At 51.3% G+C, this 21993-nt stretch overlaps 1 protein-coding gene across 1 annotated transcript in view; it reads right to left on the minus strand.

The window, feature by feature from the left end:
* Nucleotides 1-19266, minus strand: part of ARHGEF10L (Rho guanine nucleotide exchange factor (GEF) 10-like) — a 191991-nt gene extending 172725 nt beyond the window's left edge. The window contains exons 1-2 of the mRNA XM_011998461.1: nucleotides 19127-19266; nucleotides 4278-4324 (exon numbers count right to left, since the gene is read on the minus strand). The gene's annotated coding sequence lies outside the window, so the exon portion shown is untranslated. The remainder of the gene's footprint in view (nucleotides 1-4277; nucleotides 4325-19126) is intronic.
* Nucleotides 19267-21993: the final 2727 nt, after the last annotated feature.

Below are 21993 nucleotides of genomic sequence, written 5' to 3' on the forward strand. Positions count from 1 at the left end.
CCGCTGCGAGCCCCCAGCGGTCCCGGCAGCCCACCCGGCCCCCCACAGTAAAGGGAGGAAACTGAGGCCCGCGGGGATGGGGCCCGTCCCCGGCCACACGACGACCTCCTCGCTCCTTCACCCACCCCGGGGTCCCCGCTTCCCGCCTCCCGCTTCTCCTTCCCCCGTTCTCCCGCGGAGAGATCCCGCAGGCGCGCAGGGTGCCGGCTTCTCCTCCCCCGCGTCAACATTTTGCCCTGAGGATCCCCCAAATGGGTGAGAGATTCCTGGGCCGGCCCCAGGGGAAACCCTAGACTTATGACCTGCCCCTCAACCAGTCTCAGCGGCCCCCTACTGCCCTCCCACCCCCGCCATGGCAACATAGGGAACCTTGCAGCCATGCACCCTAACCTCCAAGAACAACCCTGGCGGGTTCAGGCATTAGCGGCTTTGAGACTGACAACACCCCAGTGATGTAGCCCCATTTTCCCCAGAAGAAAACTGAGGCTCAGAACTGTGAGTAACTTGGCAAAGCTCACTGAGCAGCAAAGTGCTGGGACTGAGATCCTATCACTCCCCTGCCTTTGCAGCTCCAAAGCTGCCAAACACTAGGTACTCCCTCCTGAAATTCCAAAGAGGGCCTCTGGATATGATGCAATTAATTACAGTTATCAGGTCATTAATTAAGATTATCTGCGTTGTTGTTAAACACTCCCCCGCTACCTCTCTATTTGCAAGGAAATTCACACGCGGGCTTATCAGCAATTACTCCTGGGTTGATAATGATAAGTTCTGCAGCTTCCAAAGGGTACAGGTGCATGTAGGTTGAAATCATTTTCAGCTTGTGTTCCTTACAGCCTACAGCTGGCAAAAACGTTTTTTTGTTGTTGTTGTTGTTTGGGTTTTTTTTTTTTTTTTTTTTTTTTTTTAGTACTCCCTATTTGTCAGGCACCAAACTCAGGGGCTACCAATGAGACGAGGAAGCAGACAGACCCCAGCCCCGCCCCCTCGGAGCTCATAGGCTTAGGAGAAGACACAAATAAACAGAAGGCTACAGTGCAGGGAGACAAGTCACACAGGCCACACTCTGAAATCATCTTATTCACCGATTCGTTGGTTTGTTTATTATCCCTCTCCACACAAGAACATAAGCACCACAGAGTCGTCCTAAGCCCCAGGCTAGGGCAACACTGGCTCATAGTAATAGGCAGTGGATATTCTTTGAGCATTTTTTGCTCTGTTCCACACATCGTTCTAGTCATGCAGGAGACATCAGTGAACACAACAGGCACGGCCCCTGCCCTGATGTGAATAAATGATGGCAGGACAGCAGACAGGAGAGATTTGGGGATGCTAGCAAAGCAGGAAGAACACTTCAGATGTCCATTGAGTGACCTCAGGCTCATGGTATTAAGCTTTGGACCAGAATATGGACTTTTGGGTCCTGCTGTCATAGCCAGAGCCAAGTACACGTGCCAGAGCCAAGTACATGTCCCAGACCAACATCACAGTCTTACACAATTTACTCCAACCCCTTCCTTGGCTATCTGTTTTTTTTTCTTTCTTTCTTTCTTTCTTTTTTTAAGAGACTGGGTCTTGGCTGGGCGCGGTGGCTCACACCTGTAATCCCAGCACTTTGGGAGGCCGAGGCGGGCAGATCACGAGGTCAGGAGTTCGAGACCAGTCTGGCCAACATAGTGAAACCCTGTCTCTACTAAAAATACACAAAAAATTAGCCGGATCTGGTGGTGTGTGCCTGTAAGCCCAGCTACTCAGGAGGCTGAGGCAGGAGAATCACGTGAACCTGGGAGGCGGAGGTTGCAGTGAGCCGAGATCGTGCCACTGCACTCCAGCCTGGGCGACAGAGGAAGACTCCGTCAAAAAAAAAAAAAAAAGGAAAAAGAAAAAAAAGAGACTGGGTCTTGCCCTGTGGCTCAGGCGGGCACAATCAGCTCAATGTAACCTCAAACTCCTGGGGTCAAGCAATCCTTCTGCCTCAGCCTGCAAGTAGCTGGCACTACAGGTGCGGGCATGGTGGTGCCTGTAGTGCCTGTATTGCCAGGTAGCCATGCCTGGCTAATTTTTTTTTTTTTTTTTTTTTTTTTTTTTTTGTAGAGATGGTGGTTTTACTATGTTATCCAGGTTGGTCTTGGACTCCTGGGCTCAAGAGATCATCCCATCTCGGCCTCCCAACGTGCTGGGATTACAGGTGTGAGTCACCGTGCCCGGCCTCCTTTATTATCTTATTTCCCATCTGATCCCAAAATGTCTGACTCCTCCAGCTCAGGACGCCCTTACCTTCTTTGGTTGTACTGAGTGTTACCCTCCCCTCCAAGAACCATCACAAGGCCCAGAATCCCCAGGAGGCCTTTTCACATGGCCTCCTCCATTCCCTGATCTCCCCCTCCTCTGAGCTCTATAGCACCTAGTCCTTTTGTTATAAGTTGGCTCTGGGTGATAACTGATTTGACCCATCTAGCTTGAGGGCAGCTATGATACAGCCTTGAGGGCAGGGGTCATGCCCCAGACCCCCATTGTCCCCCCAGAGTCCAGCACAGTTTAGGGGCATACTCTTTAGAGGATCATAATGGATTCTAAAGGACACCCTAGAACCCTTATCAATAGAACCCTCTGGGTCTAGGGTTCCAAACCACCTGCTCATAAAACAAATTGAGTCTGCAGAAGCATTTTGTTTTGCCTATAGTGGTTTTCTTGTTGTTGTCAGTTGCCATCATTTAGTCATTGGGAGATTTCCCATAAAAAGTCAGATTGCAGCCAGGAGCAGTGGCTCATGCCTATAATCCCAGCACTTTAGGAGGCCAAGGCAGGAGGATTGCTTGAGGCCAGGCATTTTAGACCAGCCTGGGCAACATCAGGAGACCCCCATCTCTACAAAAATAAAAAATAAACCTAGCCAGATGCAGTAGTGCATGCCTGTAGTCCCAGTTGCTTAAGTGGCTGAGGTGAGAGGATCACTTGAGCCCAGGAGTTTGAGGCTGCAGTGAGCCATGATCCCACCACTGCACCCCAGCCTAGGCAACAGCATGACCCTGTCTCTGAAAAACAAAAATTAAAGGCCAGATTTTTAGCTTCTCTTAACAAATCTGAAGATCTGATAATGCCAGGTCCACATTCCCCCATGGCCACACTCTGCAGGGCCCCAGGAGTGGTGGCCCTTTAGACACAGCTGTGCTCTCTACTTGTCAGTGTCACTCCCAGCCCTCTGTCACTCCTCTGATTTGAGGCCCCTCCTCTGTGATTTAGTGTTTTAATTTCATTTTCCCCCTCTACTCTCCACTTTGATGAGAAAGAATCGCATCACAAAACATACGCTGGAAAATAAATAAACCTGCAGCCCTCACAGTCCAGGCCAGCCCTCAGCAGGCCACATCCTCACGTACTCTTGTCCTCCTGACATGCACCTGCCTCTTCACTCTCACTTTCCCAAAAGCACATTCTTTTTTTTCTTTTTTGAAGATAGAGTCTTGCTGTGTCACTGAGGCCGGAGTGCAATGATGTGATCTCAGCTCACTGTAACTTCCACCTCCCAGGCTTAAGTGACCCTCCTACCACAACCTCCTAACTGAGACTACAGGTGCACACCATCATGCCCTGCTAATTTTTGTATTTTTTTTTGTAGAGATGGGGTTTCACTATGTTGCCCAGGCTGGTCTTGAACTCCTGGACTTAAGTGATCCTCCCACTTTGGCCTCGCAAAGTGCCGGGATTACAGGTGTGAGCCATTGTGCCCTACCCCAGTTGTACACTCTAACCTCCACAGCACAAATGAATGCACAGGTGTTTCTCTGAGCCTTTGCCCTCGGCTGGAATACCCCTGACTACTCCATCCCCCAGACACTATGGTTAATTGCTTTTTAGTGCTGTTAACATAAATAGCACCTTCTCTGGGAGCTCTTTCCAAGGATTTCCGCACTGGGCCCCTGGTTCCTACCCGCAGCCTGCATTCCCTGGTCAGTGTGCCCTACCTACCATGTGTGGTGGCATGTTTGCCACGTGTCTCCTCCCCGGACTGTGAATCCATGGAGGCTGGACTCTGTTGTTTCATTCCGGGTGGTATCCCCGGCACCTGCTCCAAAACCTGCTGCAGCATAGACAGGAGACAAATATGTGCTGAATAGATGAGTGGATGGGTTTCAATAGCCACAAAAGGAACAAAAAGGATTTCTGGGAACATTTCCATGTCCCAGAACATTCAATTAACCAGAATCACCCACTCACTGAGCACTCTGGTGAGGGCAGGATTTATTGTGTAAGCAAAATCATCGATGATACATTACATCTGGATGGGACTCAGGAGTCCGTCCTCCTTGTCTCCACTGCTGACCTGGGAAAGAGGGAATGAGGGCGTACAGGGGTGGTATTTCCCTGGTCAGAGAGGCTAGGTGACCTGTCCAAGGTTGCTCAGCAATCTGGTGGAAAAGCCTAGATGGGGACCAAGGGCCCTCACTGCTGCCTCCCAGTCTGGCCCCGCTCCCACCAGTCAGCTCAATAGTGCAGGGGTCCCCAATCCCCTGGCCATGGACAGAACCAGTCTGTGGCCTGTTAGGAACCAGGCCACACAGCAGTAAGTGAGTGGCAGGTAAGCAAGCTTCATCTGTATTTACAGCCACTCCCATCACTCACATTACCACCTGAGCTCCGCTTCCTGTCAGATAAGCAGCGGTGGCATTAGATTCTCAGAGGACCACAAACCCTATTGTGAACTGCACATGCGAGGGATCTAGATTGCACGCTCCTTATGAGAATCTAATGCCTGATGATCTGTCACTGTCTCCCATCACCCCCAGATGGGACCGTCTGGTTGCAGGAAAACAAGCTCAGGGCTTCCACTGATTCTACATTATGGTGAGTTGTATAATTATTTCATTATATATTACAATGTAATAATAGAAATAAAGTGCACAATAAATGTCATGCACTCCAATCATCCCGAAACCATCCCCCAACCCCAACCGTGGAAAAATTGTCTTCCACATCCACGAAACCAGTTCCTGATGCCAAAAAGTTTGAGGGTGATCAAAAAAGTAGATCAAAAAGTTTGATCTACCTCTGCTGTAGAAAAGAAACTGGCTGGGCATGGTGGCTCACACCTGTAATCTCAGCACTTTGGGAGGCCAAGGCAGATGGATCACCTGAGGTCAGGAGTTTGAGACCAGCCTGGCCAATATGGCAAAACCCTGTCTCCACTAAAAATATAAAAATTAGCTGGGCGTGGTGGCACGCGCCTGCAATCCCAGCTACTAGGGAGGCTGAGGCAGGAGAATCACTTGAACCCAGGAGGCAGAGGTTGCAGTGAGCTGAGATTGTGTCACTGCACTCCAGCCCAGGCGACAGAGCAAGACTCCTTCTCCAAAAAAAAAACAAAAAAAAACAAAAAAAACAGGAAATGGGTGGGCTGGTCATGTTGGCTGGCAAGGCACAATGACTCACATCTGTAATCCCAGCACTTTGGGAGTCCGAGGTGGGTGGATCACTTGAGGTCAGGAGTTCGAGACCAGCCTGGCCAACATGACGAAACTTCGTCTCTACTAAAAATACAAAAATTAGCTAGGCGTGGTGGCAGCTGCCTGTAATCCCAGCTACTCAGGAAGCTGAGGCAGGAGAATCTCTTAAACCTGGGAGGCGGAGGTTGCAGTGAGCCAAGATCACGCTGCTGTACTCCAGCCTGGGAGACAGAACAAGACTCCGTCTCAAGAGAAAAAAAGAAAGAAAGAAAGTGGGTGGATGGGAATGTGGACTTCCCAAGTCTGGATACCCGCCTCGCATAGGCAGTATGAATGGAGAGTGCCCAGCCAGCAGCCAGTCCTTGTTATGCACTACGTCATCAAGCCAATCGTGAACAGGCCAGTATCAAAGAGAGAATGGGTCACATTTTGCTTACAAATGAGGATGATAGAGTCTGTCTTACCAAGTTGAAACCCTCTTTCCATAACATTCCTGCCCCTGTTCAATAGGACAGGAATTTTGAGGGGAGCTGGGATGCACTAAGCAACCCCTGAAGTCTTCTAGGTTCTTCATAATCCAGGACCTGCATTTGCGGGGAAACAAGCTAAGGTCAAAGACACAGCCACAGGTGTCCCAGGGGATCAGGCGGAAGGCAGCCTGACTTCCCTGAGCTGCTCCTTTACGGGACTTAGTGTCAGGAGAGACTAGTCTGAGTAGCCCATTCTCCTGGTGATGCAGTGTCAAAATAACCGCGGCAGGCCGGCACAGTGGCTCACGCTTATAATCTCAGCACTTTGGGAAGCCAAGTTGGGAGGATTGCTTGAGCCCAAGAGTTCAAGACCAGCCTGGGCAACATGCAAGACTCCATCTCTACAAAAATAATGATAAAATAATAATAGCAAACGCCTAATAGCACTCTCTATATACCAGGTTCTGTTTAAACACTTCACATGTATTAGCTCATTTAATCCTCACAGGAACCCTATAAAGTGGATACTTTTATCCCCATTTTACCGAGGAGGAAACTGAGGCACAAAGACACTCTGTCCTAGCCTTGAATGTTTGTCAAAATGACCTGTTCTTACTCAGCACCCCTTCACTTGAACCACTTGAGTGGATTTTTATTCCTTGAAAGCAAAGAAGCCTATGATGAGAGGAGAGATGAATATTCGGGTGGTGCTGTTTGTCCCTGGCTACTGTCCTGGTGCAGGACGAAAGGGCCATTCCTGAGTCCTGTGCAAGAAAAGTGACCAATTAAGGCACAAGGTATCCCCAGCACCCTGCTTTAACCTTCCTGTATCTCCTAAAACAGAAAAGACCAAGCGGGGGAGGGGCGCGGGTACGGTGGTTCACACCTGTAACCCCAACACTTTGGGAGGCCGAGGTAGGCGGATTAACTGAGGTCAGGAGTTCGAGACCAGCCTCGCCAATATGGTGAAACCCCGTCTCTACTAAAAATACAAAAATCAGCTGGGTGAGGTGGTCTGCGCCTATAGTCCCAGCTACTCAGGAGGCTGAGGCGGGAGAATAGCTTGAACCTGGGGAGCAGAGGTTGCAGTGAGCCGAGATCACACCACTTCACTCCAGCCTGGGCAACAGAGCGAGACTCCATCTCAAAAAAAAAAAAAAAGGTCAAGGGGAAAGGGACAAAGGACAAAGCCTTAGCACAGGGTAAATGTAGGCTGGGGTATCAGAGGCAGCTGCAAACACATACAGCTCCTCTACCCAGCAGGCCAAACCCCGCAGGCCCCAGGGGGCCACCTGCTCCTCAGGGGTATCTGCAGCCTCCTCTAGGGATAACAGGCAGAGCACTTGGGGCTGTCTGCTGAGCCAAGGGGAGGTTGCATTTCTCGGCTTGGGGCCTGGCCAAGGAGCCAGAAAGGACAAGGAGACAAGGTCTTTGCTTCCTGGCATCAGATTACTGCTCCAACCCAGGGCTCAGAGCACCAGGCCAGGCTCCCAGGCATAAGAGTTGCTGGTCAGCTGATGGCAGACAGGGCAGAGGGCCTGTTCTAGAAGTTACCATAAAGATAGAGGGAATGTATCACTGGCTGCTGAGGAGAGGAAGCAGGCAGAGAGCCCAGGGGACACAGCGAACCTCCAGCCTTGCCAAGCAGACCTGGCTGGAGACTGTGGGCCAGGGCAAGAGGTCCTCAGGAGGGCAGGGCCTAGAGAGAGACTTCAGTAACACTTGGTGGGTGGGTGGCGGGGGGCGGGTGCTCAGCTCCCACTGGCTGGCCTGGGCTGTGGCAGGAGGGCCTGGCCATGGCTGCAGCCTGGCACCAGCCCCAGAAACCTTCATCATCCCACAGTTTCACTGCCCAGGGCTGGGAGGCTCCATAAGCTCCCTGGTCTCCCAGATGAAAGACGCTTTCTAAGAGTCATAAAACCATCCCCACTCAGAACAATGGGCTGTTATCCGGCTGTGTCCTTCACATAAACTCCCATGAGCAACACACCAGAAGCTGCAGGCGGGGGTTTTATAGACTGGCTTTTTGGACCAGCCCCAGAGCTCATTACCATCTACTCCCTTGCCCTCTGCGGAGGCTGTGTGGAGGCAGCATGGAATCACACCCATCTCTCCCGTTTACAGAGGCCCACTGTGTGCCACGCCTCCAGGCAACCCTGCAAGGAAGGTGGCTCTATCCTGCTTTATGAATAAATACAGAGGCCCAGAGAGGTTAAGTGACTTGTCCAAGGTCACACAGTGGGTGAGTGAAAGAGCTGGGGTTTAAATCCAGAGTCCATGCTCCTTCCCCCAGACTGTGTGACCTCTGGTTAAGCTTGCCCAAGTCTTCCCCCAAAACTCAAGAGGTTAAGCTCCCAGATATGACATCTTCTGAGACCCGAAAGCCCAGGATGGTCATGTTGACCCACCTAGTGCTAGACTTAGCACGTCAGGGACATGACATGAAAGAGGCCCTGAGCCCCTTCCCTCCGCCGAAACCCAGAGTCCCCACTGTATCCCACATTCACCCCTCCAAAGACCTTTCACCCCATTCCTCCTCTGAAGGCCACCTGTGCTGATGATGTCCCCACTTTTATTGTGCATCTGTCTACATTTACCATATGCCAGGCTCTGCAGTCTTCATGCATGATCCCATTGACTATTGCAAGAACTCTGTAGAATGTCTGCCTTCTTTTTTTTTTTTTTTTTTTAAGATGGAGTCTCGTTCTGCTCTGTCACCTAGTCTGTAGTACAGTAGCATGATCTCGGCTCATTGCAACCTCTGCCTCCCAGGTTCAAGCAATTCTCTTGCCTCAGCCTGCCAAGTAGCTGGGATTCTAGGGCGCCCGCCACCATGCCCGGCTAATTTTTGTATTCGGGGTTTTCACCATGTTGGCCAGGCTGGTTTCGAACTCCTGACCTCAAGTGATCCACCCACCTCGGCCTCCCCAGTTGCTGGGATTACAGGCATGAGCCACCACGCCCAACCAGAATGGCTGCTTTCAAGATCTTTTTCATACAAGAAACTGAGGTCCAGAAAGGTAAGTAGCGTGCCTGAGGTCACACAGCAAGTAAACAACAGATTCCAGGTCTATCTGACTCTCCCCCACCACACTGCCCCAAAACTTCACAATGTGGGTCCAGCCGACACTCTATCCCCACCTTCTCAATCCCACAATACTGGCTCACAACCCTGGATGTCACCACAGATGCATGGATAACGACAATAACAGCTGCTCCTTCATGGGTACCTTCTGAGTGCCAACCTCACCACCCCCTGTACCATCTCCTATCTACACAACAACCCTCAGTGTTGATATTGCAATTCCTATTCTGCAGATGAGGAAACTGAGGCTCAGAAAGGGGAAATGTCTTACCCATTGTCCCGCAGAGCTGGTAAGTGGGGGTGCCAGGGTTTGAACTCTCTTCTCTCTGGTTCCAGAACCACTGTTCCTTCCAGGTAAGCCAGCATGACAGTGAGACCAAACCATCCCAATAAAGACTTGGCATGCATTCAGCAAACATCCCAGGTGCCTAGGGTGTGCCCAGCACCATTCCAGGAGCCGCCAGTGAAAGAAACAAGACTGCTGTGTGGCCAGGTGCCGTGGCTCACGTCTGTAATCCCAGCATTTTGGAAGGCCGAGGCGAGTGGATCACCTGAGGTCAGGAGTTCAAGACCAGCCTGGCCAACATGGTGAAACCCCATCTCTACTAAAAATACAAAAATTAGCCAGGCGTGGTGGCAGGCGCCTGTAATCCCAGCTACTCAGGAGGCTGAGGCAGGAGAATCGCTTGAACCTGGGAGGCAGAGGTCACAGTGAGCCAAGATCGTCCCACTGCACTCCAGCCTAGGCAACAAGAGCAAGATTGCGTCTCAGAAAAAAAAAAAAAAGACTGATATGATCCTGGCCCCATGGCCCCATAAGCCCCATGGAAGGTTACCAGGGACCCCCGATCATTCCTGGCTGCTCTGCTTAGAGCCTCACTTATAGCTGCCTCCTCTCATCCTCCAGTGCCACCCCTCTCCTCTGAGCTCCCAGGAACTTCCCAGATAGCCTGCCCCAGCCCCTGCGAAGGCAGTCCACAGCTCTTCATCTCATGGGTCATTTTGCCCTCGGATGCTTCTCAACCAGCTCCTAACTGGGCAAACCAGATAGGCAGCTGTGGTGGCCCAGGCTTCCCTGAAGAACCCCTTAGACCCAGCCCAGAAGCCACGGCTGGCATCCACAGCACCTTTGTGGAGGTGGTTTGCTCATGGGCTTCCCCACCCTGAGAAGCTGGCTTGGGGTCTGCCCTATGTCACCATGCCCTCCACTGTCTGTGGCTGCCAAGGACAAGCCAACTGCTCAGAACAACTCATGGATACATCTGGTTAACTAGTTAATGCCAGACCCTGTGTTAAATGATCTTAATTGGCCGGATGTGGTGGCTCATGCCTGTAAACCCAAGGCATGAGAGGCCAAGGAAGGCCAAGGAAAGTGGATCACTTGAGGTCTGGAGTTCAAGACCAGCCTGGCCAACATGGTGAAACCCTGTTTCTACTAAAAATACAAAAATTAGCTGGGTGTGGTGGTACGTGCCTGTAGTCCTAGCTACTTGGGAGGCTGAGGCAGAAGATCGCTTGAGCCCAGGAGGTAGAGGTTGCAGTGAGCCAAGACTGTGCCACTGCACTCCAGCCTGGGCAACAGAGCGAGACTCCATCTCAAAAAAACAAAACAAAACAAAACAAAATGATCTTAATCATCATCATCTGCATCACCATCATCACAACCATCACCATCAACATAGCTAACATTTATTGAACACTTGCTACATGACAAGACCTGAGCCAGCCCTTTACTGTATTATGCCACGGAAACACAATAATCCCATGAAGTAAGTACTGGAACCATCCCACGCAACAGATGAGCACACCGATAAGCAGAGACGTTAAGCCGTAGCACCAAGTACTATAGTGCTTGTTAAATGTCTGTTACCCCTGCTACACTGTAATCCTCCTGAGGGCAGGATCATCTATCCAGTGCACAGAGCTGTGTCTCCAGAATGCAGTGCCTGGCATAGAAGAGGAATTCAATAAACAGTCTTTAGATGAATGAATGGATGGAGGATGGATGGATGGATGAAAATTATGGGTGGTGGACAAATGGATGGATGGAGGATGGATGTCTGGATGGATGGATGGATGGATGGATGGATGGATGGATGGATGGATGCATGGATGGATGTTTGCATGGATGGACAGATGAATACAATTGAAAACCAAAAGGAGGCCGAGCACAGTGGTTTATGCCTGTAATACTTTAAGAGGTTATGGTGGGAGGATCACTTGGGCCCAGGAGTTCAAGACCAGCCTGGGCAACATAGTCTACAAAAAGTAAAAATAAATTATACAGGCATGGTGGTGTACGCCTGTGGTCCTAGCTACTTGGGAGGCTAAGGTGGGAGGATCACTTGAGCCCAGGAGTTCTAGGCTGCAATGAACTATGATCATGCCACTGTACTCCAGCCTGGGGGACAGAGCAAGACTCTGTTTCAAATAAATAAATAAACAAACAAACAAAGAAAATAATTACCTTAATGAATTCTTTTAAAGTAAAGAAAACCAAGAGGAAAAGGAAAGGGGCCGGGTGCAGCAGCTCACACCTATAATCCTAGCACTTTGGGAGACCAAGGCAGGCAGATCACTTGAGTTCAGGAGTTTGAGACCAACATGGCAAAACCCCGTCTCTACTAAAAATACAAAAATTAGCCAGGTATGGTGGCTTATGCCTGTGGTCCCTGCTACTCAGGAGACTGAGGCAGGAGAATCGCTTGAACCCCGGAGGCATAGGTTGCAGTGAGCCGAGATCGTGCCACTGCATTACAGCCTGGATGACCGAGTGAGACTCTATCTCAAAAAAAAAAAAAAAAGAAAGAAAGAAAGAAAGAAAAGCAAGAGGAAAAGCACTGGAGGGCAATAACCCTCCTTTCCCAGTCACCCACCCCCTCAGTGAATAGGTCAGAAACTGGATGCAGTTTTTCTGCTAACTGGAAAATCCCCTGGCAAGGATTCTAGGCAAAGCAGAGAAGAGTATGTTGATGTTTTAGGGGTAGGAAAAAAAAAGGACCGTCCTGGGGGTGATGAACTTTGAGAGAGCTCAGTAAAGATAGCAGCGTACAGAGTCTGATCAAGCATTTTCCCAGAAGCCACCAGGGAATTTAACCTGCTGAGTCCCAAACTACAGGTCTCTGGATGAGCTCCGGCTGGGGGGTACGGGTGGGGCCATAAAATGTCTCCAATGTAGTGAGCTCCCTGCCCTGTGGCTCCAGGGTGGGGCCTGGGAACAGAGCCTTGCCAGACTCTCAAGTTCTGTTCAGAGTCAATTCCAACTCATTCCCTGGGTGCTGTCTCAGAATTGTGTGTGGGGCACCCGCCAGGAGCCTAGAACTTGAAGGAGATGATTCTCTGGCATATTAAAAGATCTCATGCTGACCCACAAATCCTCTGACCACATGAATTCTGATCAGCGGCGTCAGCCAGCCACCCGGTTCTGGGGTGAGATCAATGTGAAGCAGGTTGCCCCCTTCCCCCACCCCTGCATTCCCTGATCAGAGCCCAGGGCTTCCAGTTTCCTGTGAGAGAAGCAAGACTCAGAGATGAAACAACCCGGTAGTCCGAGGAAAGCAGGAAAGCAGGCATGGAGGTCTGTGGCCCAGTTTCGTAGTTTCCAGAACAACTTTTCAAGAAAATGAAGAAGAGATAAAGGCTAGAAAGCAGAGTGGGATCCCTGCCCCACTTAGAGACATCCACCGCCTGAATGGAACAAGTCATTGCCGTCCAAGACAGCACAACGAGGCATCCTGCCATCCCTGAGCCTTGTCTTTTTTTTTTTCTTTTGGAGACAGGGTCTCACTCTTGTCCAGGCTGGAGTGCAGTGGTGTGATCTTGGCTCACTGCAACCTCTGTCTCACAGGCTCAAGCAATTCTCATGCTTCCGCCTCTAAGTAGCTGAGACTACAGGCACGCACCGCCACGTCTGACTAATTTTCATATTTTCAGTAGAGATGGGGTTTCGCCGTGTTGCCCAGGCTGATCTCAAACTCCTGGGCTCAAGCAATCCACGCACCTTGGCCTCCCAAAGTGCTGGGATTACAGGTGTGAGTGACTGCGCCCAGCCAGCCTTGTCTATTTGTCAGAAACAGGGAGTTGGGGCAAACCTGGTGCCAAGACATGGCCTTCCTTTCATTGAGCATTTGCTATGCACCAGGCTTAGTGATCTGCCTGGGATAACTCTCAACCCTCTCAACACCTCAGTGAGACCAAGTGACTCAACCAAGTTCACACCATCTGAAGGGACAGAGCTGAGATTTCAACCCAAGTCTGACCAAAAAGTCCAAATTTGTCCACTAATAAGGTGGAAAGGACTTAGGAGGCCTCTTCTCCCGCAAACGTTGGCATTCCGGGTTTATTCCAAAAATTGGCCACACAGACTCGGGGCAGGTTTTTACAGAGATCGCTCCAGTCTTGGCCAGTCCCCCGAAAATCAGAAGCAATAAGAACCTCCCCCGCATTCCTGTGCTCCCTGGGCTTTGCAGCCATGCAGGGAGGACGGAGAGGGAGCACTGCCAGGGAACCCAGAGAGGGCACCCGGGAGCCACCCATTCGAGCAATTCAGAGACTTTCAGAGCTGGCAGGGCCCTGAGGAATCGGGGGTGGGGTAGAGGGATAGTTATTTTCCTCCTGGTTTTCTTTACTTTTTTTTTTTTTTTTTTTTTTTTTTTTTGAGAGAGGGTCTCGCTCTGTCACCCAGGCTAGAGTGCAGTGGCGGGATCTCAGCTCACTGCAACCTCCACCTCCAGAGTTCAAGCAATTCTCCTGCCTTGGCCTCCGGAGTGGCTGGGACGCAGGCACACGCCACCATTCTTGGCTAATTTTTGTATTTTTAGCAGAGACGAGGTTTCACCATGTTGGCCAGGCTGGTTTCAGACTCCCGATCTCAAGTGCTCTGCCCGTCTCGGCCTCCCAAAGTGCTGGGATTACAGGCATGAGCCACATCACCCAGCCTCTTTACTTTAAAAAAAAAAAAAAATATTAAGAAAATGATTTTATTTCTTTATTTGGAAAGGAGTCGCGCTCTGTTGCCCAGGCTGGAGCGCAGTGGTGTCATCACAGCTCATGACAGCCTCCAACTTCTGGGCTCAGGCGATCCTTCCATCTCAGCCTCCCGAGTAGCTGGGACCACAGGCGTGTGCCACCAGGAACAAGACTAGAACCCATGGCTCAAGCCAACATCCTGCTTTCCTAGAGAGAGAAACTGAGGCCCCAAGAAGGCAAACATTTGCTCAAGGTCATGCAGGGCGTGAAGAATGGAGTGGGGAGCAGAGGCAGCCTCCTGGCTCCCAGCCTAGGGTCCCATCCGCCACCCCAATTGGCTCAAACCAACCATGACATTGGGACCCTTTTTACCAGATAGAATGGATTTATCAGATTTAATTATAACATTACTCACGGGGAGAGACAGGGTAGACTAAGATGGGGAGGGAGAAGGTGGGCAGGGGCACTACCTAACCCCACTGGCTCCCTCCCTCTCCTCCCTCCCCCTGCTGGGGTATCGGATGCCTCTACAGTAGCTGAGCTGGGTTTGGCTGGGCCAGGAGGAAGGACCAGGGTTACCTGCAGAGCAGGTCACAGTGTGGTCGGGAGAGCTCCCTGTTTTCTTAGTTCCCCTTGAAACAAAGGCTGCCTCTGTTTCTGAGACAAGGAAGGATGGGGGAAGGGGGTCTCTGTCATTCTGCTGAAGGAAAAAATGGGAGCAGGCCTGAGCAGGGGAGAAGAGGACTTACTTGGTGGCAGCACCAGGCCACCTGCCTCAGACCTACCTGCTAAGCTCCTAAACTTTGTTCCTATAAGCCTGGTCTCCTGGAATCCAAGGAGTCCATGCTCCAAACTTGTTCACTGCTTCTCGTCTGAGTACCCTGGGAGACTCTCATTCCCCGGGGAGCTGCCTCTCTACATGATGGGAGGTGCTTACTTCTGGGAACATGAAGACCAGACCAAGTTCAAATCCTTGGTTCCCCATCTCCTGGTCCTATGACCTTGAGTGAGTGAGTTCATGTCCCTGAGTCTCAGCTTCCCTACAATAGAACATGGCTTGTGTTCCTGCATCCCAAAGTCATTTTATACACACACACACACACACACACACACACACACACACACATATATATATATATAAAATTTTCCTTGAGACAGGGTCTCACTCTGCTGCCCAGGATGGAGTGCAGTAGTACCATCTTGGCTCACTGCAGCCTCGACCTCCTGGGCTCAAGTGATCCTCCTACCTCAGCCTCCTGAGAAGCTGGAACAACAGGTGAGCCACTACACCAGGCTAATTTTTGTTTGTTTGTTTGTTTTTTGTAGAGTTGGGGTTTTACTATGTTGCCCAGTCTGGTCCAAGGTCATTCTTTTTTTGTTTTTTTTTTTTCTTGAGACGGAGTCTCCCTCTGTCACCCAAGCTGGAGTGCAGTGACACAATCTCAGCTCACTGCAACCTCCACCTCCCAGGTTCAAGCGATTCTCCTGCCTCAGCTTCTTGAGTAGCTGGGATTACAGGTGCACAACACTCTGCCCAGCTAATTTTTGTATTTTAGTAGAGATGAGGTTTTGCCATGTTCACCAGGCTGGTCTCGAACTCCTGACCTCATGTGATCCATCTGCCTCAGCCTCTCAAAGTGCTGGGACTACAGGCATGAGCCACCATATCCGGAGGTCCAAGTTCATTCTAAGGATTAAATACCAAAGCTTTCAGTCACAGAAGAGACTGGAGATATGGCTTGGGTAATTACCTCTCTTCATACTAATTCTCTGTGTGCATGTGCCAGTGTTGAAAAGCATTCCCAGACATGACTATCATTCGCAGAGAATAAATCACCAGTCCCTGCACTCAGATGGTGTGACCCAGGCCACAAGAGATTCAGTGGCTTGTTTAATGTCCTATAAAGGCAGAAACAACTCTAGAATCCATGGCTCAAAAGTCCCACTGTAGCCCAACCCAGAGGCACTGAGTGGGAAGAGCAGGAAATCAGGATTCAGCCAAGCCAGGCTCTAGTCTTGGCTGTGCCATGAACAGTGTGTGACCTTGGGTGGTGACTTAGGGTGAAGTGTGCTTTCAACTTTCTGACTGGTGATTTCAGTGTCATTGACCAGCTATGTGACCCAGGGCAAGTGACTTCATCTTTCTGGACCTCAGCTTCCTCATCTGTGAAATGGGGTTGCCAGGAGGGCTCAATGAGCTATGGCCTAAAGGATGCCTGGCACAGAGCTTGGTATACGGTGGGTGCCCAATAAATGAAAATGTAGCAATGGTGGGCTGGGTGCAGTGGCTCACGCCTGTAACCCCAGCACTTTAGGAGGCCAAGGCGGGCTGATTACTTGAGGCCAGGAATTCGAGACCAGCCTGGCCAACATGGTGAAACCCCATCTCTACTGAGAATACAAAAATTAGCCAGGCATGGTGGTGGGCGCCTGTAGTCCCAGCTACTTGGGAGGCTGAGGCAGGAGAATCACTTGAACTCAGGAGGCAGATGTTGCAGTGAGCCGGGATCACACCACTGCACTCCAGTCTGGGCAACAGAGCTAGACCCCATCTCCAAAATAAAAAAAGAAAAGAAAAAGAAAATGTAGCAATGGCAATCACAGTTCACTGCAGCCTCAAACTTCTGGGCTCAGGCGATCCTTCCATCTCAGTCCCCCGAGTAACTGAGACCACAGATGTGTGCCACCAGGAACATGACTAGCATTAGTAGTTAATATTGCTGTGATTAGTATTATCATTAGGAGAAGGAGAAGACAGGATGGGATCAATTTAAGAATCTCTTGTTCCCATGACTGCCCTGGAGAGGAAGTCTAGGAAGAAGATATCGGGGATGTGAATGGAGCCAGGCCAGTCATCCCCCTGAAAGTCCCAAAGTCTCATTAACTGAAGAGATCCAGCCAGAAGGACTCCTGGCATTACACTCAGAGCAAGCCTTTGCGGGGACAGAAGAGAGGGGTAGCCCTCTCTTCTGCCACCTCAGGAGACTCTGATTTAGGGGCCAAAAGTTGGGGAGACAGCCCTGCCTCAGCAGCCCTGACACTTCTGCCCCTGACGAAGATTTCTCTGGAGGAAAAACCACATAGAGGAGGAGCCAGCCTTGGTGTGGAGCATGCTCTGTTAGAAGCCGGGGGTTGGGAGGTTGGAGAGGCAGGATCTGACTCTGTTCCATCACTTAGCTGTGCGGCCCCAGGCAGCTCACCTGACCTCTCTGAGCCTCCATCCCTCAACTATGAGCATTATCACAATTCCTGCCCTTCCCAGCTCCCCAGGCTGTTGTGAGCACCCTTCAGGACAGCGTCTGCTGGCTTTGTAAACTGTCCAGCACCATAGGATGAGGCGCTGCCCTCATTAACCACCAAGCTCCCCTCAATAGATGGGCAAGGTGGGGTGGACAGGCAGCACATGAGGTGCCACTCCAGGAGGTCAAAATGTTAAGAAGGAAACAGACGCAGGGCCCAGGCCCCTCCCACCCCTCTGCCATGCCCACTCTCACCTCCTGCCTCCTTTGCCCAGGACACTCCAAGGAAACCCTGACAGTGGTGTCAGAGATCCCGAGCCACAGCTTTCAACCCTCCCTCTGTTATTGCACGCAACTGTCCTGGGAGTCATCAGTCATTGGTCCTGGATTCTGGTAGCTGGGGGCTATGTGAGGATAGGGTAATCTGCCAAGGAGGCAAAGCAGGTGACAGGAGAAGAGCTTGGATGGTGGCATTTCAGCCCCAGGAGGCCAATCAACCAGAGCGTCACACAGTCACCTAAATGTCCCCCTTCCAACCTCAGCTTCACCATGCCAGGCAGGACCCCCTCCCTAGGAAGTCCCGTTCTCCTATGGTAGCAGCCAAGTACAGCAGCTAAGACCTTGGCTGAGCCCTGGAACCACACTCCCTGGGTTCAAAACTCGGCTCCTCCTCCTCAAGCTCTGAAATCTTGAGTAAGTTACTTAACCTCTCTGTGCCTGTTTCCTCTGCTATAAAATAAGAGTAATACCAATAACACTTATCTCATTGGGGTGTCGGGGATGAAAGGCATTTGCACACCTACTGTACTTTGTTAGCAAAGTGCTCGCCACGAAGTAAGTGCCCAGTAATTTGCCAGACACTGGCCATGCAAATAAAAGAGACTGCCTCCAAAAACAGTGAGCGCTACGCCTGTAATCCCAGCACTTTGGGAGGCCAAGGCAGGTGGATCACCTGAGGTTGGCAGTTCGAGACCAGCCTGACCAACATGGAGAAACCCTGTCTCTACTAAAAATACAAAATTATCTGGGCGTGGTGGCGCATGCCTGTAATCCCAGCTACTCGGGAGGCTGAGGCAGGAGAATCGCTTCAACCTGGGAGGTGGAGGTTGTGGTAAGCCAAGATCGTGCCATTGCACTCCAGCCTGGGCAACAAGAGGGAAACTCCATTTCAGGGAAAAAAAAAAAAAGTGAGCTCTCCATTCCCAGGGATAGTCAAGCTGTGGCTAAACAGCCACCTGTCGGAGGTTCATGGCCTGGATGACCTTCAAAATGCCTTCCAACTGTGAGCCCATAAAATCCCCCTGTGAAATGGCTCCCACCAGCTGCATTCCTCCTCCCTGCTGACGCCCGGATGACATGGGAGAGAGCTAACGGGGGTGGGTGGGCGGGGGGAAAGCAGGGGGAAACAGCCAGGAGCCAGGAGGACCAAGGAAGGAGCCCTGGGCAGGGAGTCAGCCAGTCCAGCTTCTAGCCCCAGTTCCACCATCAATGCATCAATCCACCTTCGTTACTCCTTCTCCCCCAAGCCTCAGTTTTCCCAGCTGTAAAATGATGCCATTGAACTGAAGCCATCTCAAGCTGCGTCCCTCACTCTGTGACCCTAAGAAGGAAGTGAGGAAAGCACCCCCCTACACATGCCCTTGCAGTCCACCTCTGCCGTTCTCACTCCAGGTTGCCGTGACCTGCCGTGACCTGCAGGGTTGGGGTCACACCCATAGAGGCACCCAGCCTGGTTCTCCTCACCGAGTCCATCCCAAGGTGGCCCCAAGCTCCAGAACCTGCTGAGAGGGAGCAGGGTGTCCCTGGGCCTGATGCACAAGGGTGTCAACGACAGCGGGGACCCCTCCCCCACGACCTCCAAAAGATTTTCCTCCAACTCAGCGAGGGGCAGAGATGGTTAAAAACAGAAAGGAAACTGACCTCAATCCTATGCAGTCCAATCGCAGTCCTCCGGGAAGGGAGCACAAGTGACAGGGGCAGCCCCCTTCTATTGGGAAGGGTCCCGTCTGTCGGTTGAAGTAGCTGGAAGGGCAGGCAGGAGCCCAGAGGGTGAGTACACTGGCTCCCAGGGCTGGGCCCACACAGGGCCCAGGTGTGTGAGTCACTCACTTGCCCGACCTGCCGGGCAGGCGAGGGTGGTGAGCAGAAGGACAGGAGGCGGCCCTGGCAGTCCACGAGGAAAAGCTAGACTGAGTCAAGCCAGCCAGGGCTGGGCCATCCATCAGCCAGCCTGGGAGGGCCAGGAAGCTGGCTCGGGTGAGGAAGGGAGGGGCGAGAACCAAGATGGGGCCTCCAGAGGGGGGTGCCAAGCAGTAGGGCTGAGCTCCGACGACTGCCCGCTGGCCCGGGAAGGCACACAGGGCCCGGGTACAGGGCAGGGTTGGAGGGTCACCCATGGGCTGCACCCCTTTTAGCCAGAGAAGGTGGAAAGGAATATGTTTGACGTCGGAAAGATGCAAGCGCCAATCCCTGCCCTCTCCAGCCGTGTGACATCATGCAACCGGCCTTGTCTCTCTGAGCCTCAGTTTCCCCTTTTTTTTTTTTTTTTTTGAGATGGAGTCTCTGGTTGTCGCCCAGGCTGGAGTGCAGTCGCGCGATCTTGGCTCACTGCATCGCTGCAACCTCTGCCTCCCAGGTTCAAGTGATTCTCCTACCTCACTTGTCCCCAGTAGCTGGGATTACAGGCGCCCGCCATCATGCTCAGCTAATTTTTGTATTTTTAGCAGAGACGGGGTTTCACCAGCTTGGCCATGCTGGAGTTTCCTCCTTTGTTTTCATTTTCTTTTTTTGAGGCAAGGGCTCTCTCAGTCACCCAGTGGCGGGACAATCAGATCATGGCTCACTACAGCCTCAACCTCCTGGGCTCAGGTGATCCTCCCACCTCAGCCTCCCAAGTAGCTGGGACCACAGGTACACGCCACCATGCCTGGTTAATTTTTGTATTTTTTACAAAATACAAAAAAAAATTTGTAAAGACAGGGTTTCACCATACTGCCCAGGCTGGTCTTGAACTCCTGGGCTCAAGTGATCCTCCTACCTAGGCCTCCCAAAGTGCTGGGATTACAGCCGTGAGCCACTGTGCCCATCCAGTTTCCTCCTTCTTAACCTGGGGTGATTATAATAGGCCCTACCTGATGGGGTTTTTGTGAGAATTAAATGAGACTGTGTAGGGAAAGGGCTCCTGGCTTCGAGAGAATTGGCACTACTGGTGGCTCTGATTATGCTGATGTCTTTTTTTTTTTTCTTTTTTGAGATGGAGTTTCACTCTTGTTGCCCAGGCTGGAGTACAATGGTGCGATCTTGGCTCACTGCAACCTCCACCTCCCGGATTCAAGCAATTCTCCTGCCTCAGCCTTCCAAGTAGCTAGGATTACGGGCATGCGCCACCACACCTGACTAATTTTGTATTTTTAGTAGAGATGGGGTTTCTCCATGTTGGTCAGGCTGGTCTCGAAACTCCCAACCTCAGGTAATCTGCCACCCGCCTCGGCCTCCCAAAGTGCTGGGATTACCAGCGTGAACCACTGCACCTGGCACTGATGCCGCTTAAGGGCAGCGGGACCAGCACTCTGAGTTCTTCTTTTTTCTTTTTTTTTTTTATTTTTTGAGACAGAGTCTTGCTCTGTTGCCCAGGCTGTAATGCAGTGGTGCAATCTCAGCTCACCGCAACCTCCTCCTCCCTGGTTCAAGTGATTCTCCTGCCTCAGCCTCCCAAGTAGCTCGTACCACAGGTGTGCACCACCATGCCCAGCTAATTTTTGTATTTTTAGTAGAGACGGGGTTTCACCACGTTGACTAGGCTGGTCTCGAACTCCTGACCTCAGGTGATCTACCCACCTCAGCCTCCCAAAGTGCTGGGATTATAGGCTTGAGCCACTGCACCCAGCCTCACTCTGAGTTTGTCTTGTCAGTTTTGATCACCCCTAGATCTTGGCCAACATCTTCCGGGATCATTAAGAGCACAAGTATCTAGACATCAGGAACAAGTCATTTAACCACACACACTTGCTCTACCCTTCTCATGTGCTCCTGAGAACCCAGAATGGGGTTTCAAAGGTAATCAACCCCTTCCCTCAACACACTCACAAATCAGCAGTCTGCACATGGATGCGTGAATTTCACACCAAAGCCCAGCCCCACTTTCTGCTCAGACACCAGCAATAGAGGCCTCAGGGTCCTAGACTGGGGTCCAGCAAACTGTGACCCATGGACCAAATCCAGCCCATCACCTGCTTTGGTAAGAAAAGTTTTATGGAAATACAGCCACACCCGTTTGCTAATTTACCATATTGTCCATAGGTACTCTGGAGACACAGCAGCACAATTGAGCAGTGACCGAGACTGAAGGACCCATAAAAGCCAAAAATATTTACAATCTGGTCCTTTACAGAGAAGTTTACTGACTCCTGGCTTAGATGATGAAAATAATAATAATGAAGGCTGGGTGCTGTGGCTCATGCCTGTAATTCTAACACTTTTGGGAGGCCGAGGCAGATGGATCACCTGAGGTCAGGAGTTCGAGAACAGCCTGGCCAACATGGTGAAACCCCGTCTCTACTAAAAATACAAAAAATTAGCTGAGCGTGGAGGTGGGCACCTGTAATCCCAGCTACTCAGGAGGCTGAGGCAGGAGAATTGCTTGAACCCTGGAGGTGGAGGTTGCAGTGAGCCAAGATCGTGCTGCTGCATTCCAGCCTGAGCGACAGAAGGAGACTGTGTCTCAAAAAAACAACAGAAGGAAGGAAGGAAGGAAGGAAGGAAGGGAGGGAGGGAGGGAGGGAGGGAGG

The sequence above is a fragment of the Mandrillus leucophaeus genome, unplaced genomic scaffold, assembly GCF_000951045.1.
Source record: "Mandrillus leucophaeus isolate KB7577 unplaced genomic scaffold, Mleu.le_1.0 Scaffold571, whole genome shotgun sequence".
Classification (NCBI taxonomy): Eukaryota; Metazoa; Chordata; class Mammalia; order Primates; family Cercopithecidae; genus Mandrillus; species Mandrillus leucophaeus.